The sequence below is a fragment of the Nyctibius grandis genome, chromosome 16 (assembly GCF_013368605.1).
Source record: "Nyctibius grandis isolate bNycGra1 chromosome 16, bNycGra1.pri, whole genome shotgun sequence".
NCBI classification, from domain to species: domain Eukaryota; kingdom Metazoa; phylum Chordata; class Aves; order Nyctibiiformes; family Nyctibiidae; genus Nyctibius; species Nyctibius grandis.
The window spans coordinates 2,693,717-2,710,512 of record NC_090673.1 but is presented as its reverse complement, the minus strand read 5'-3'; positions in this window follow the sequence as shown (position 1 = coordinate 2,710,512).

The following is a 16,796-nucleotide window of genomic DNA, read 5'->3' as shown; positions in this document are numbered from 1 at the left end:
AACCCAGGCTTTTTAGAACAGACAAGAAAAGATGGAAATCCTACATCAAAAACACAATTTATGGCACCTGTTTTGGCCATCTCTGTATGTATTTTTTATAGAAGTGAAAAGAACTTAAATAATTCATCTGCCTGAGAGCTCATAACTCTCTGGCCTGTGTAGAATATCTTTCATATATCTCATAACCTAGAGCCTATTGACAAACCGCATGAAAAATAACAGCCGTTTCACTTGCAAAAGCAAAATCCAATTTATTGATTGTGATAGTCTAAATAATGGTGTTTCTATTGACCAAAGGTATTGCCCAAACAGGTTAGAGTTTACTTAACTCAGGGCATGAAATGTCTCACGCATACCATCATAAAACCAAAATTCACTTGATCCTTTTCCTTCTTTGGTTATACTGCCAGGGTGACCAAACTATTTTACAAGAAACTCATGGCAGGTGCTTAATGAAATTAAATAAAGATCTTTGAACAGACTCAGGGCATGAACACATTTATTTTTTTTAGTCTGACAAGCTATAGCAAAGGCTTATCCATTGTATACGCATGCAGCTGCTGTAGCACCCATTAGGTGCTCTGAATTCATAGATGGGAGCTACAGGGGCCCACCTGTGGCTATTGGGTACCACCAACCTCTGGGGATCCCCTAAACAGGGTGCAGTGTGAGAGGAGAGAGCTGGATGTGCCTGGTGGTGTCCTGGAAGAGCTCACACAGTGACATTGCAAGACGATGAATTTGCACCCAGATCTGACCCTAGAAGTATCTGAAGTTCAGGGTGGGTTTGTTCCAGGGTCCTAAATTTGCACTAAGTTTTGCTTTCTTCCCATCTTGACAGATTTCTGTTTTCCTTTGTTTTTTTCTCACTCCCTGTCAGAATTCTCTCTCCTAATTGGGCAGCAAAGATTGTTACAGCCTCATAAAATACTGAAAACCCTTCCCCATCAATTCTGCCTATTGGAAAATGTTGTTACCCAACCCCAGTCTTGCATACATTCTATTATTTAATTCATAAATGTTTAAATAGGGGCCTAAGAGATCCCAACTGTGTCTTTTTACATAATGAAATTACAAGGAGTCATATGTTACTATCATCCATAAACTTATTGTGCACTTTACATAAAATTCAGATCGGGTGGCTCTGCATGCATGCATATTTTACATTTTCAACTTTATTAAAGAAATGAGTAGAGTGCTGGAAAGGCTGCTTTGCTGTACGGTCAATTCGGATCCTGGGGGCCATAAATCTGAAAGCTGATGATTTGTTGTTCTTTGCTCACAATAAATTAAGCCTTTCTTGATGGAAAGGTTGGCTGCATTTGTTGCAGTTTAGGTCACAGTATTTGGACAAAGATGCATCTGGATGTGCCGGGAAGGGAGTTTGTGCTGGGTCCAATGAGGCAGGGAAAATATCTTCATTTTCACCAAGCCACTGGAGCTGGAACCCCCAGCTGATTCTGTGGCACAGGTTTTCAAGTCAGGATAACTGAGTGAGATGACTTTCAGCTGAGGGCTGATTGCATTTTAAAGGCTTTTGATGTGTTCCTTGGAGGATTTTTGCCTGGATGAAGCAGCGGCTTAACCAAGAGGGGAAAAAAGCAGGGCTGGATGCTGGATTTGGGTGGGACAGCCAGCAGTGTGCCCCCATTGCCTGCCCAGAAAGATGCCATCAAGGCAGTTCTCAGGCACCAGGCAGGGCAGCAGTGTCTCCTGGAAAGGTGACATTGTGACAAATACAACATTCCCAGCTTATTGGTCCCAAAACCACTTAACATTTTTCCCAGAGATGCATTTGTTGGAAACAGAATTATGCCAATATCTGTACACTAGGTATGTGTATGAGAACTTACAGCTGTTTAAGAATTCACTAAACAGCTCAGTGATATTGGCATTAATTTTACTGCATTAAAACATAAAGGAGTTTAATCTTTTCTGTCACATTACTATAACAAAAGATTGGTAGGTGTGGGTGGCACATTCCAAATCAGCTCTGAATAAATATTGGGTGAAGAAAATAAATTCTGTTCAAGTGAGGAATATATTTCAAGTTTAATAGTAAAGTGGCCAGGTCATGTCTATCCTTCAGCCTGGAATTCACCCTCCCAGAAAGGCAGTGCTGTCAATTGGATGTTAATCTGTATTAGAGACCACATCTGTTCCTTATCAGCATGTATACTTCTCCTGAATTAAAGTTTAGCCTTGACTGGTTGAAGCAGTGCCCATGCTGAGGAGGTCTGGCCATCCTGTGTCTGCTTAGTGTGTTCAGTGCAGGTGGGTGATCTCTGAAGGCTTGCAGGGCTCTCCTGGTATCTTCTCCAGGTCACACTTCACTACCTAAAACTCCCTCACTCAAGTCTTGTGCAAAGGACTTAGCTAAGTGCTGCCCAAGTGTGGCTGTGAGATGCTGATATGGCAAACCTGCTCTGCATTTCTGTTCTGGCCAAACTTTACCATTAATTGCCAAGTAGTCATTGCCTGGCAGGTGCTGGCTGAGGGAGATGATGTTACCATTCACACCACTGACAGAATGGAGGGATGAAAAAAAACAGAAGAGAAATGGGAAACCTGAGCTGGTACCTATGAAATGCTTGTGAACTTACTGTGTCCCCAGTGCCAAGGGAAAGCTTCTCTGACCTCTGCAATGCACATACCTCCAGGGCCAGCACAAAGCACCTGACAAACTCTTCCAAACACCAGCCTGAACTGGAGGGGAATTGCTTTTGCTGAACAGCCATTATAATTCCTGCTGTATATCCAGATTTTGACAAGTAAATCTCATATTTTAAACACAGGATTAAAAAATTTTATTACTACAGTGGGGATTAAGTAGTAAAGCCTCAGAATGTAAGTCTGCAAAGTAGGAAACACAGGAAAATAAAGTGAAATCTATTGTTCAAAATAACTCGGGCTTAACCCTTTGTCACCTGGTGCAGACCCAGATTGCAATCGGTACAGCCCTGTAATAATTATCCCAGGTCTCTTGTAACATTTCACAGGACAGGTAGGGGATATGGAATTTCTTCCTGTTGTTTTTCAAATCCCTTCATTTCCAGACTTGGCTGCACCATCACTCTCAGAAACAACAATGGCATTGAATAGCATCCGAATGAGAAATTCAAGCCAGCCAGTCTCATTTGCTGCACTGACTTGTCTGATTATGAAGTGGTCGATTTCTGTTCCTTCTTGTTTATTTTTAAAGGAAAGTCTCTTTCCTAAGAGCTCCATTGTAAAAGTGCAGTAAACATAACTTATCAGCTGATGAGTTTTCAAGCCTTTGGGTGAAACCCTGACCCCACAGGAGCCAGCAGATGTCTGCTCCTTGTTTTCAGTGAGCCTGGGATTTTACCCAAAATGCCTAATTTTGAACCTGCTCCCCAGAAGGGTGATCTTGAGAATGAAGCAGAGGACAGGGAGCTGGAAAGTGTGGGTTCTGCTTCCTAGCAGTGCACTGCCTCAAAATCTCCCTTTTCTAAAATGATGGATAATATTTCTGTATCTGCCAGGTGGAAGCTTAATTCATTGGTGGCTATAGGTGATTTGAAATCCTTGGCTGAAAGCTGTTATGGAAATAATTCTTCTGGGATGATTTGAATGCACAAATTCAGAGGCTGCCACCTCACACCTCCAGCTTCAGAAAGTGAACTCACAAAGGCCTCTGTCACTTTGCTCAAATTTCCCCCCAAATATTCCTATCCAGAACAACGAAACACTCTCTAAGAGAACAGTGAACTTCAGCACAGGGAAAACTGTAGCTGAAATAGGTACCAGTAGTAACCATCTAATGGAAAAAGCATTCCATTTTTGGATGAATAAAGATACTGCTTGATGTTTACTAAGCCTTTTCTTTTCTCCCTGAGCTCACACATATTTGATAAACTGCATTTTCCACAGAAATGCTGGATATTGGCAGCTGCTGGGCTCAGGACCACTGTAGAATTTAGAACTTGATGTTGTGGTATATTATGCAAAGCCCTCTCAAACCAACAGCTCCTGCTGTTCTGAGGATTCAGCTATTTTCTACCAATATTGCTTTTCTGAACAGCTAATGAACACCCAAGATCCAATTAGCTGTCTGTTCTTTCCCATACAGCTGAGGAATCTAATAAAATCACAGGCACTATCCTAAATCTTATGAATCTGGAATCCTTACTCTTGGTTCTTCTGGACAGTGAGAATTTTGACAATTTTTTTGACTTTTCAAATGGACATTTCTGTGTTTCCAGCAAGGCCGTATGAGCTTTTGACTTGTTTTGAGGATTAACAGTGAAATGGTTGATAAATGTAAGCCTTCAGAGATCCCCCTGCTTTGCTAAGGGAGGTAAATCTATCTAATCATAGGTTAATTACCAGCTATTTTCACACTACCAGAACATTCTTAAAGAACAAATCGATGTCTAATAAATGATTTGTGTGTGTCCAATAATTAAAACCCTAATGCTCAGCACTCACCAACTTTTTCCATGCTGAAACTGTCTAGCCCAGTCTAGCAGTGTCAGCAGCACAATCTTTCTACATAACCCACTGATTCTTGCATAAGGAAATAAAATTACTAAACATATTATTTAAACCCTCTTTGTGCTAAGGAGTTATAAGTTGTTGGCATAATAAATGAATACAGAGTTATTTTGCTTACTGGCACTATCAGCTACCTTCCTATTTCTCCAGGCAAAGAACACAAAGATTTGTCTACACTGAATACAAAAGCAACTGCAGGCAGGAGTATGGGTCATGCTGGGGACAGAGAAATTTTAAGCTTTTCTTTCTGTGTAATTTTAGTTTCCTTTTGATATGGTTCTTAATTAACTAGTAAACTTGTCTTTTCATTTCCAATTAAATGTCTTGACGGTGTATTCTGACTTGGCTTGTAATCTACTATTTTCCCTTTGGCGTAATCAATAGAGAGATGCCACAAAGCTACAGGTGACATTAGAAAGAACTTTTCTTTATCCCACATAATTAATTGCGCCTCTATCTCTGTTCCATTATATAATCAGTGTAACAAAATAGCCCAGAAGGCTGCCTTAGAGGGAAGGTGGGCCCAATTTTTTGGTAGAGCTGGGCCTCCATGGTTGAAGCAGAGTTGAAGACGGGTCTTGCACTTTGGAAAAAAAGCTTATTGCTTTGTATTTATGTTCTTTTAAGAACAACACAGAAATCTGGGAAGCTTTCATCTCTTTGCTCTACTGTTATTGCACTAGCGAAATGTCCCTTCACCGCTTCAAAAATAAATGTAAAGCATGTGGCCAGTGGCTAGTAATCCAGGCAGTTTCAAAGCCAAGATGTGCAGCAAAGGAGAAAGCAGTAACAGTTCTGTCCTGAAGAAAGAACCCAAAGTTGGTGAGCAGCCCAGGTTTGCAAGTTAGATGTGCAGCAGGCAGATGTAAATGAAACTCGCTGCCCTCAATCAGAGCTTTACCACTGCCTCATCTCGGTGTGCTTCGTGAAGCCCGATTGCCCTAGAGGAAGGGCTGCCTGGCAGTGTCAGAGCCCATTGCGAGGGGATGCCTGCTGCAGTCCACGTGATTAGTTTCAGAGCTTCCATTACTCAGAAGAGCTCTGCAATCACAGGGAGAGGGGCTCCGTGCGTGTGCAGCATGGTTACGGGGACGCAGGGTCTGCTCTGCTGGACCAGACTATTGGCTTATCAAGTCTGAGGTCCCGCTTTTATTTCGGAAGCCTAAACTCATTGCAGAGTTTATGCCAACTTCCCTGGGGTGAGAGGGAAGAGAAGGTGTGAGGCCTAAGGTAATTCTTCAAGATGAAGGATTTACCTTTGTTTGCAATTTATTTCACCAGGCTTAGCAGCTGTGGTTGTAACCTAGAGACTGAAATCCAGGGGTAGTTCTGGATGCTGTTGCTGGAGCTGAAGCCTGGGTTAGTTGGAATTGGAAAGCTATCGGAAAAAAGTTCAAATTCGGACATCCTTTACATTTAGGGGATGACTGGGTCATGCTCACTGTGGGTACAGCCACACAGTTACATGGCCCTTCAGAAAATTCATACACATGAGATAGGGCTGAATCGAGTTGTTCAACAGGTTGACTTCATAGTGCTTCTCCTGTCAACTCTAAAAGTACCTGCTGATAAATAATAGATAAATACTGGAGGATCATGTTGCTCCACTGTCGGGAATTGCACAGAGCTTTTATCATCTCTTAATGCAGACTATGTAGTGGGGCTATTGCTTGGGTAAAAGCTCTGGGATTTGGCACAACAGAAGGAAAGAACAAAAGATGACAGAAAAGGCAAATAGAGGTTGTAGTTTTTGTTAATTAACTTCCTTCTTGTCCTTTACTTTCACTACTGCCAGCAATCCAATTCCCTGCTTTGTCCATAAAGCCCTATAGTCACGGGTGACTGATCCTGGGGGGCAGTTTATGTTACATTTAAGATAAACATAAAGCTGCAGGTAAGCCAGAGGTAATGAGTTTGGAACCACTCCCTGAGCAGGTGGGCAAGGGGAGCTCCACCACTGAGCCTGGTGGGGTAAGATTATCCAGCAGTAATGATGGCAGCACACAAAATGGGGCTTGTCGAAGAGTTGGAGCACGGAGAGCAAAGGGGACAAGAGGAGAGCTTGGGACTCGGTGGGGCAGGTGGATGTGGTGTGGAAACAAGGGCCCAGGCCTGGGGACTTTCTCTCTGCGTGGTCCCTGCTATCACACCAGGAATGGGTGTGCTGGAGGCCTGTCCCCAGCAGCCTCAGAGGTGGCGGTGGCTGGCAGGGTGTGACAACGGGGAGCAGACAGGCCGCCTGCACCTCTGCGTCCCACCCCCGCGCCGAGGGGAGGCCGCGGGGCGCCCCGGGCCGCGCCATGACGCTGTAACGGCCCTACCGGCCGCTGTGAGGCAGGCTCTGCTGCCCCCTGTCGGCCCGCTGCGGCGCCTCAGCCGGGCGGCGGGGCGAGGCCGGGCCAGGCCGCATCGATCGGGCCGTATATTACCCCGCTGCCGGGGCCAAACCTCGGGGTTTTAGAACAGGTTCACCAAATTGTCAGTTAAGTGCAAATCAATCCTCGGCCATTTATCACTGTGTTAATCCGCCCGCGCAGGCCGAGGCGAAAAATCGATCGGTTCCTGTCACCGGGGACCAATCGAGGAGAGCTGGAAGACCAACATCTGCTGTATCAGGGCAACGGCTGAAATTTATAATCTTGGAGAAAAATTGCCGCTTGCCAAGTGGCCCATTAGGAAGTTGGGGAACTTGAGAGCGTGCGGGGGGGAAGGGGCCATGACAAGGAGCCTGCGCAGGGAGGCACGGCGCAGGAGGGGCCCTGTCAGGCCTGTGAGGAGATTTCGGCCTGAGGAGCTGCTGATTTATTGAGGAGAGATAAATAAAGATTACTGTTAACTCAGAGATCAATGCGTTAATACACGCAGCTTCGAGGCTTCTGGGGGCATTGTCAGGGCTGGTGCAAGTATCCTGCGTGTGAGGGGCCCCTCAGAGCCCCCCGGTTTGGCTTTGGCCCAGGAAGGGGGCAACAAAGAGACCCCGGGTTCTGCTGCTGCACTCTGGCGGGCGCTTCTATCTTCAGAATGAATCCCTCTCAGTGTCATCCCTCTTTCTCAAACCTATTTGTAATGACAGAGGTAGCATTTACATAAAGTATGTAGGTGATCTTTCTCAAACCGGAGTGCTCACGATCAGGGTCATTCAGCAACGCACAAGTTTTATGGACAGTGCTCAAAATGGGGTGGATGCACCTCTAGTGCGCCTTCAGCTGCCTGCTCTCCCATGCGTGGAGATGCGGTGTGTGGGGAAGCTTTCCCAGTCTGCCCCGGACTGTCACACAGAAGAGGGGAATGCCCAGAAAAGAAGGTTCATCTGGGCCCTTCTAAGCTCTCTTCACTGTGGAACGATTTCTGTCTGATCAGACCAGCTTGTTGTCATCTCTGTCACAAGTTTTGCCTGAAGAGCCTGTGCAGTAACCTCCTGCTGATGGGTAGGAGACCTGGCCGTGCCTGCAGCAGCCAGTGTGCCTTTGCCATGTGCCACTTGGTGTACTGCAGAAACTGTGACCATTGCATTTAATAGGAACATCTTGGGCTCTCCAGAGCCAGCTGCTTTTAACACAGAGCAGCGTTAGGAGCATCATCACGGTTATTTTTTAAAATGCTCACAAAGCAAACACAGTTTTTGTCAGGGGAAATAAAATGTCTCAATTATTCTTGCGTGGAACTACTGGGATTGCTAGAAAGAGTGTCAAAATGTCCTCCCTGGAGGCTTGCCAAAGGTCAACATAGGCAGAGCCTCTTCTGGAAGAGTTCGCAAAGAGAAGTGACTGTATCGGGGAGCTCATTTCTTGAGCTTCCTTTAGGGTCTTACTGAATGCAAAGCTTGAAATCATAAGCACAAGCCAAGAGCTGGGGAATTAAAATGGTGAAGTGTTTATTAGCTTAAAGAAGTGAACACACAGTTATTTCCTCTGAAAAGAATGGCTGTGTGCTGGACAACAGGCTGAGACTCTGGAGATGTGGGGCCCTGGGCTGACTCCGCTGCAGGACTTTGGGGCTGTGATTTCATTTGACACCTGAGGTTGAAACAACTTCATCTGGCTGCTTTGAGGGCTGGCATCACTTCTTGCTAGGAGTGCAGAGCAGCTAGTGTAACTGTGCTCTCGTCTCAGCTGTGTTTCCCTTGGTACAATACTGAGAATAAGAGAAATAAACACAGCTTGTGAAGGGGAATTGAACCAGAAAAGAAAAAGTGCAGTCAAAACCCTTGTGGTTTTTATTCCCTTACTCCAAGTGAAAAATCTACCCTTTTTTGTTTATAGCTGCGTGAAGGTCAAGAAGTTTGGATCAAGACTCAGATAAACAATTACAAATCAAAATTTTGTTTTAAAATTTTATATTAGCAATTTTCACAGCTGTAATTGTACTGTTTCAATATTAACCTAACTGAAAACTGCCATTATGTGTCTTAGTTCATTCCCTGCCAGAATCATAATTGGTTAGGTGCAGATTTCTTGCAGAAAGGAAATCTGTGTCTCATCACAATTTGTATTTTTGGTGATGCCAGCAATCTGGCTATAGATTAAAAAAAAAAACAACCCAGCTGTTGACTATATAATTGAACTGTTTAGAAACTGCTGTATTTCAACTAAAGAAAAAGGTACTTGCCAGCTTCTCCTGCCATTGAGATGCTCTTTATCCATAGTGCTGTGGAGTTATTGGGGTTAATGGGAGGAAGGGAGAATCATGTGTGCATCTTCTTGCCTCCAGCAACTTTCATTGGAATGAAAAAAAAAATACTGAAAAGAAATCAACCCCTGTTGGGGGTGTGCATGTGTTACATTTTTCATGTAAAATTTGGTAAAATATCACTCAGAATCGTGTTGGTTGGTCTTGGTTCCCAGATTAAGGAATTAAAGATCGACTAAACTCCTCTCAAGTATTTAAGAACTGAACCATCTGTATAAGAATCTAGGACAGATTACACTTAACCTTATTCTGAAGCAAGAGATTAAGATGAGAACAGCTACTGTAATTAAGATGCTGCAGATGCTGCTTGCTAAATATTCACCAAAGGAGATCCTAGACCCTTGTACTGCAAGAGTGAAAAACAACACAGGATCTTTTCGAGAAGAGCCTCAATATTTTGTGAAAACTGCCTCACTCCAAGAATTCTTGACTGACCTTTTAGCTTTTCTCAGGCCGTGCTGTGCTAGTGATTCACTGCTGGGCTCACTTCCCATGGGCCGTGGTGATGTTCGCCACTGAAGTCTTTCAAACAAGGCCAGGTGCCTGTCAGAAGGTTGTTCTCTTGCTCAACCACTGCAAAAGCTTCTGGAAAAGGGCTTTAGTCCTTTTGTGGGAGGTCAAAGGAAACAGGCAGGCTGTGCCAGCCCAGCTTTACAGCTCATTTTGGGATTCCCAGCTACAGCAGATCCTTCTCGCATGTTTTTCAGACAAAACGTACAATTTACAGTAAGGGCTATGATTCAGAGCTTCAAGGAGCCCTTGAAATTAAGATGGGAAGAGGGTTGGTTTGGGTTTTTTTTTTAGTTTTCAGTTTTCAAAGGTTAGTGCAATAAAAAGATTGTCCTGAAGCCTTTATTGAAAGTAAAGTAACTAATCAAGTGACTGTGAAGTTATTTAGCAAGTGAGTGAAATTCACTCGTGTTTGTGCAGTGCTTTTCCTGCATTGCTGCTTCTAGAAACTCTAGTCACTGGTAAAAACACAGGTGTGTCTCGAATGGGGTGGGGGAGCTGCTATACCAGCACACAGCACTGGGAAATAATTCTCCCAGGTGCTTTTGTGCCAAACAGAGCTTTTGCTGTCCTGCCTGTGCTTTGTGGATATTTGCCCAGCCAGGCCGTGGTCCACGCTGTAGTAGGCAGACCTGTGTTTTTATGCTTTGTTATTCCAAAAGCCTCACCTGAGAGGAGGGGGGAAACACCTTCAGAATATTATCTGTGCTTAATAGAAAGCAACACATTTGAAACTGCTCCAGAAATGAGTTGTGCATTATTTAAAAAGGGAAGAGTATTACTACCTTCCTTGGATCTCACTCTTCTTGCCTATCAGATCATTTTTTTTTTTTTCCCTGGGATGGCAGGGAGTTGCTTAAAATGAAAAATTTATCACAGTGAACAGCTGAAAACTGGTTTGCATAAGTCACAGTTATTATTCAGATATTACAATGCGAGGCAGTGAGACCCATGAATACTTGCATGGAAGCATTTAAATATAAAAGCTTAGTACTTCCAACCCCAAACAATCCCCGCAGCCTGCCAACAAACGAGAATCTTACTGGAATACACATAAATCATCTTGTTTCTGACAAATCCTGAAGAAGCAGGGGGAGGGGGAACAGAATCCCTTGCTAATTCCCCCAAGCTGCTGTTTATTGAAATTAGGCAGCAAGGATAAACTATAGCTGGATCAATAATTATCTGTCTAATATAATCAAGTGCCTCCTATGAGAGTCTGCTGTTAAGCACAAGTTCCTGCCAAACCCTTGGACAGTGTTTCAGGCAATGAACTATCAGGCGATTCAAGGGACGGGAATGCAAACTAAGATGTGTCTTGCTGGATCGCTGCCTTCCTGGAGAGGGGGAGCTCCCTTAAACTGTTGACCACTTGCTTTGTGCTGCTGCTTCTGCAGCTATTACTCCCTGTTTGCATGATGACAGCATGGTGCTTGGTGCTGTACAGAATCAATCAGGTTGGAAGAGATCTCTGGGATCATCGAGTCCAACCATTGCCCTGACACCACCATGTCAACTAGACCATGGCGCTAAGTGCCATGTCCAGTCTTTTCTTAAACACCTCCAGAGATGGTGACTCCACCATGTCTGTCCATTCCTCCTCAAAGTCTGTGATTCTCCTGCCACCAACTAACTTGCAGGCTGGCTCAGAGGTTTGGGGCCTGCATCTGTACCTGAGAGTGGGCATTCTGATGGTGAGCAACTTTTATCCATAGAGATAAGGATAGAAACAGGGAATGCAGCTGCAAATCCTGAAGCACCGTGCAGTTAACCAGCACTCCCATCGAAATAAATGAAGTGTGAAATAGAAATAAGCAAGAAACATTTCCTATAGTGAGAAAATGAAGGGCAGAATCCATTCTGCCATATTCTGCCCACAAAGCCCTCTCGCTTGAAGCTACTATATTTACTATGCAGATAATGGAGTTTCTAAGACTGCAGGAAAGCCTGTGATTAGGTAGCTGTACAGACAGAGCTAATTGAAACTCTGTGATGAGGGTGAAAGCGGAGTATTCTATTAGTTTTCTCCTTCTTTAAAATGCTTTTAACATTTATCAAGAAGTTCCTTCCATTTTTCTGATTTTGAGGCTTCCTACTTGAGGTTTCACATCTGAGAGTTATTTTGACAGACTATCCAGTTAAACTGTGAATTAAGCATTTACAAGCAACTTTCTTCTGTTTCGCCAGTTCAGCTGCGGAATATTAAAGGCTTGTAGGTGTTACCGATAGTCATATATTGCAGCAATAATGTGTCCTACTGCTATGAACGTCACTGCAGAATTCATCAATTCCATGAAAAATAGTTCCACGTGCACAAGTGTGTAAGTTCAGTGCAGTGCTTGTGCCTGGACTGCGCCGCGCTGCTGACGGCAATAGACATAGATCACTTCATGACACTGCTGAACGCTTCCCCACATACATATGAAAATGTCTCTCTGAAATGGAATTCACAATTGTGGATCCTCCCCAACGCCACCATAGGTACATATGTTCTTGGAGCAACTTAATGTATGTTCTTCATGCACACAAGGCACAGCCTTATCTTTAGTATCTTCGTTTAAGATAATCCTTCCTGCCTGCCTCTTCTCAGCTTGGGTTAGTGTGGTGCAGGGATGGGTGTGAAATCTCCAGAAGTTTTGGGTTAATTCTGGACAATGTGGTTTATTAGACCTGCTTGCTAAACCTCCTCCTCCCAAGCAGAACTATGCTGTCTGGGCAGTGTCTCTGGGCTCTCCTTACAGCCCACAACTGTGTAAATGCCCCTGGGTGAATCCTGGTCACCACTTCCCAGCCAGCCTTCTACTGGAGGCTGGGAAAAGCCCTCTGAGACTGGCAGGCAAGGGTAGCCTTTTCTTTCCTTTCCTTTCCAAGCAGATACCAAATAAACCAAATATTCTCTGTCTTAGTGAAGCTGCAGGGGCTGATTCTACTGGCAGGTACAATCTTAGAAGGATTTAAAAAGTAGAATTTATTTTAAAGGAGGGCAAATGAGTACCCTAGATATTGCTGGCAGGTATAAGTTATGTTAGTTTATAGAAATATCCTTAGAAGCTCTGAGCTATAGGGGTCTAAGTAGATTGAGCTCAAGTTTGTTCTAAAGGAAGAATTACTACTAAATAAAACCTTGTATTCAGAAAAAGGCTCCTTAAAATCTGTCAAGAATAGGAGACGTGAATACCTGAGTAGATAGAATCAGCTACCAGCTTGTGAAATGTGGCTCCTCAGAAATTGCCTACCAAATGAGTGCGAGAAACATTTAAAATTCTAATGCTCTAGGGCTGTTTCCTGGTCTAATTTTACACTTAGGTGAATAAGTTGGGTTGCTTTGAATTTAGCCAAGTGTAATTTAGATCATCGATTGTGCCCCTTCCCCTTCTGTAAAGGTGTTGGGCAAAACGTAAGACTCAAATCTGTGAGGGGTAGAACAGCCACAACCGTGGCCCGAATGAATTCATTCGGTGTGTGCGGGTGTCACCTGCAAGCTTTTCTTTATCAGTTAGCTTTAGTTAATAGACTCTCTAGCAACAAAGAGCTAATCAACTTTTGATAGGTATCTATGATTAAAAAGAAAGGAAAGTGCTCTTTATTCTAGAGAGAGAAGAATAAACTTAGATCTCTCCAATGAAACAGCAGTTTGGCTGTATAGATAGCGTGGAAGTAGCCTTAAAACTGTAGTACTTGGACCTGGTGATTTGTGGTTCTGCTGTCCTGAGAGCTCTTATGCTCCAAGTGCTTTATACAGCCAGAGGTCAATTCTGGCTGACTTCTAAGAATATAAGCCAGCAGCAGTAATATGTAAACTGAGAAAGACTTGACCTCTGGACTATATTTACTGATAGGCAGAGGGCATCTTTGGCTGTACCTCGAAGTAGGAATGTGCAAATAATAAGAGATGTTAAATTTAAGCCTGACAGTCTTTTGCTACTGGACCTCTGTACAGGCTTATTGTGAAAAACCTCTGCAAACAGAAGTCCTGTTAACAATAAAATAACTGAGCTCGGTAGAAATATGTGTAAAGACAAACATGCACATGTATATTTAGAGGGTTGAAGCCCTCCACAAACATCCTACTTGGTGAATGCAGTAGTTGAAGCCATGAATAAAAGATCTCCATTTGGCTCAGTGGTCTCTCCAGGCTTGGTTCATTTCTACTTACTGATTATTACTCACCAAATGTATAGTCTATGGAAATCTAATGAATTTGTTGTTGTTTTCTGGTAGCTGCATCCTGCTGAGTTATTGATTGTCTGGACTCAAGGTATGCGTGTTATTGTAATGGGCTCCCAAGCTGTTAGCACACCATTGATTCAATATTTCTCTGGAGCAAAAGCCTACTGCCAAGGAATTTCCAGGCACTGAGAGGCTGTAACTATACCTCTATAAATTTTATTCTTAGCACTTTGAACTCAGAGAAAACTCTTCTAGTTGTTGCCAGAACAACATTTCTCGTTATTAGCAGTAGAAATGGGAAGCTCATTAAAGAAATGAGAGCAAGAGAAACTCCTCTTCTGAAGGGAAGCTTCTAAATGCATTTTACTGACCACTCCTGTGTTCTCTCTTACCAGCCCCTACGCCAGGGAGGCAGGACACGCCTGGGACTAGAAGTGCAGAAGCAGTAAAGCACTCAGTTTTGACCCCAGCTGTGGGTTCAGCTGGCTCTGGGAGCCCAGAGTCAGTCCTGCTCAAGCTCTTGAGATCTGAGGTTACTCGTTATTTCTCTGTACCTCAGTTTCCCTGCCCACAAATGGGGGTGGTGCCGTAGCTGCCTCGCTGAGGAGCTGTGCACCGTGACCGTTTAACAGGCGTTAATCACGTTGAGTTGGAGGGGGTTAGAAAAAGTCAGTTTGCTCTTTGTTTTGCCCTGCACTTCTGTAATGCTGGGAAGGAGCCAGAGCTGTGCAGTGGAGCTGCTCAGCAGGTGAAGCACAGACCCCGGCAGCCTCCCTGATGGTGGGATTCTCACCCTGCACAGTTGGTTGTTGCCAGCAGTTCTCTGCAAAGTGTTGCTCCCATTTCACAGGATCACACACAGAGGTTTTCTTGCTGAGCAAGGACTGAGTAAGGAGACTGAGCAATCCTTGTGCACCATCTTCTTGATTGTTAGTGAGGTGCATGGCAATCAAGAAACACTTAGAAAATGAGTGTGCGTGTGTGCGTAACACGTGCACCAGTTGATTGTAGGGCTCTGCGGGATTACAGCTGGATATTCTCTAACTTCTCACATATACGCTCACATTCAATTACGTGCTTGAGTTTTTTTGGTTGGCAGAGTACTTCTTGCAGGGGATGAAACATCTCCCATGGAATAAGTGACAATGGGTGGGGTTGAGGGCTTTATAACCATAAGTACGGATCAGCTCGTATTTGTCGGCATGGCTAATCCCTTGCCTGTTTCATCGCTGATTCTCCCAGCTGAGCAACAAAGCCTGCAAGGAACCAACTTAAAAAAAAAACCTGCATGAAACTAAAGGAAATCAAAAGCAAATTATTTTCCAGATTATAGCCCTCCAGAGCTGCTGAGATATTGCCCATTTTTCACAGCAGACAAAAACATTTTCCTGGGGATCAATTTAGCTTCCAGAAGTCGGCTCCTTTCAACCCATAATCCATCATATTTCCCCATTTGCAATCTCTCTGTGTCTGAGTGTTTTAAGTTTCCTATGAATTATTTTATAAAGAGTATAAAGAGGCCTTTCTTCCTGCTGAAATGAGGGAGTTGCCTTTCTGCCCTATCAGGTCAGATACCATTAGACTGTTGTACAAGGGGGCCCTGCCATCCATACCTCCATATTGGCAACTACCTTAGTAGGCTCATCTGTCAAAGAGATCTAGTAATCAATCACTGCGGTGATCAATATGCAGCTTATGCATTCATCATTCCTTTGAGGAGACTATTAGGATGAAGTTGTCAGTGAAACGGGAACAAAGGGAGAAATATACTGAGATGGCTGAGGGGTGTGAACGTGTGTTGGGGCAAGAAAGAGGAGCTTAAAAAGAGGCAATACAGTTCTACTGAAAAAGGGAAAGAATTTTGTGCCTTGAGGGAAGGAGAAGTTTGTGACAGATTTATCTGGATGCCCAGGAATGTGGTGCAGAAGGTGACTCATCTTTCAAGAGGCAGAGTGGTGTAAAAATTTCCGGATCTCTTGATTGGTGTGTCACTATGATTTGTGGGCTGCTCTGCCAAGGTAAAATGGGTACCAGGAGGAGCTGGGCACAAGCAAGCCAAGGAGGAAGACACAGGAAAGCTTGCGAATGAATCCATGAGAAGCACATTGAGGCAGGGAGAGGACTATTTATTTATTGCTCTGAACTCGTGCCTTTATTCCATTTAATCTGAGCCAGGAATTATTGCAAACATTGATGATCACTTCTGCCTTGAAAAGCACACCAGGGTCCCTCCAGGTCTCAGCAGCACAGGCATTTGGAGGCATTTCTGACAAGCATAAGCTCCCTGCCTGGGGCACTCCGACCACTGGCCCCCAAAAGCACACATTAATTCTCCCTCTGAGACAGGACTACATTTCCATGTTTGCCCGGCCAGGCGATGCTCTGTACCCACCCTGAGCTCCGTGTCCACAGTGGCAGGGTGTGTTTTGCACACTGGAGGGAGGCAGGTGTGGGAACTGGTGGTGCTGGGGTCATTACCTTCTGGCTGTGCTTCCCTGGGATGTAGGTGGTCAGTTTAGACTCATTCTGTGCCTGGGAGAGTTGGAAATAAAGGACATATCCCTGTGCTCCTGAGCACGGCCCTCCTCGGTCAGGTAAAACATTGGCCTCTCTGGGCAGGTACCCCAGCACAGCACATTTCTCTTCTTCCACTGCTCCATCCACATCCTTCCCTGATGTAACGAATGTCTGGTCACTCTTCTGACCCTGCTGTTGATTTCAGCTGTAGCAGTTTAGGATCTTGCCTTCCTCTCAAAGTGTCTTCTGTTGAGGCAGCAGAGCCCAGCAAGAGGTGCAGGGAGTCTCTCACCTGGTGACTGGAAGGACAGATGCTGTGTTTGTCAGTAGGCAGCTGCGGTTGCTGTGATTGCTCTGGTGTTGCTCAGACCTTCATGGATGGTGATAAGAGC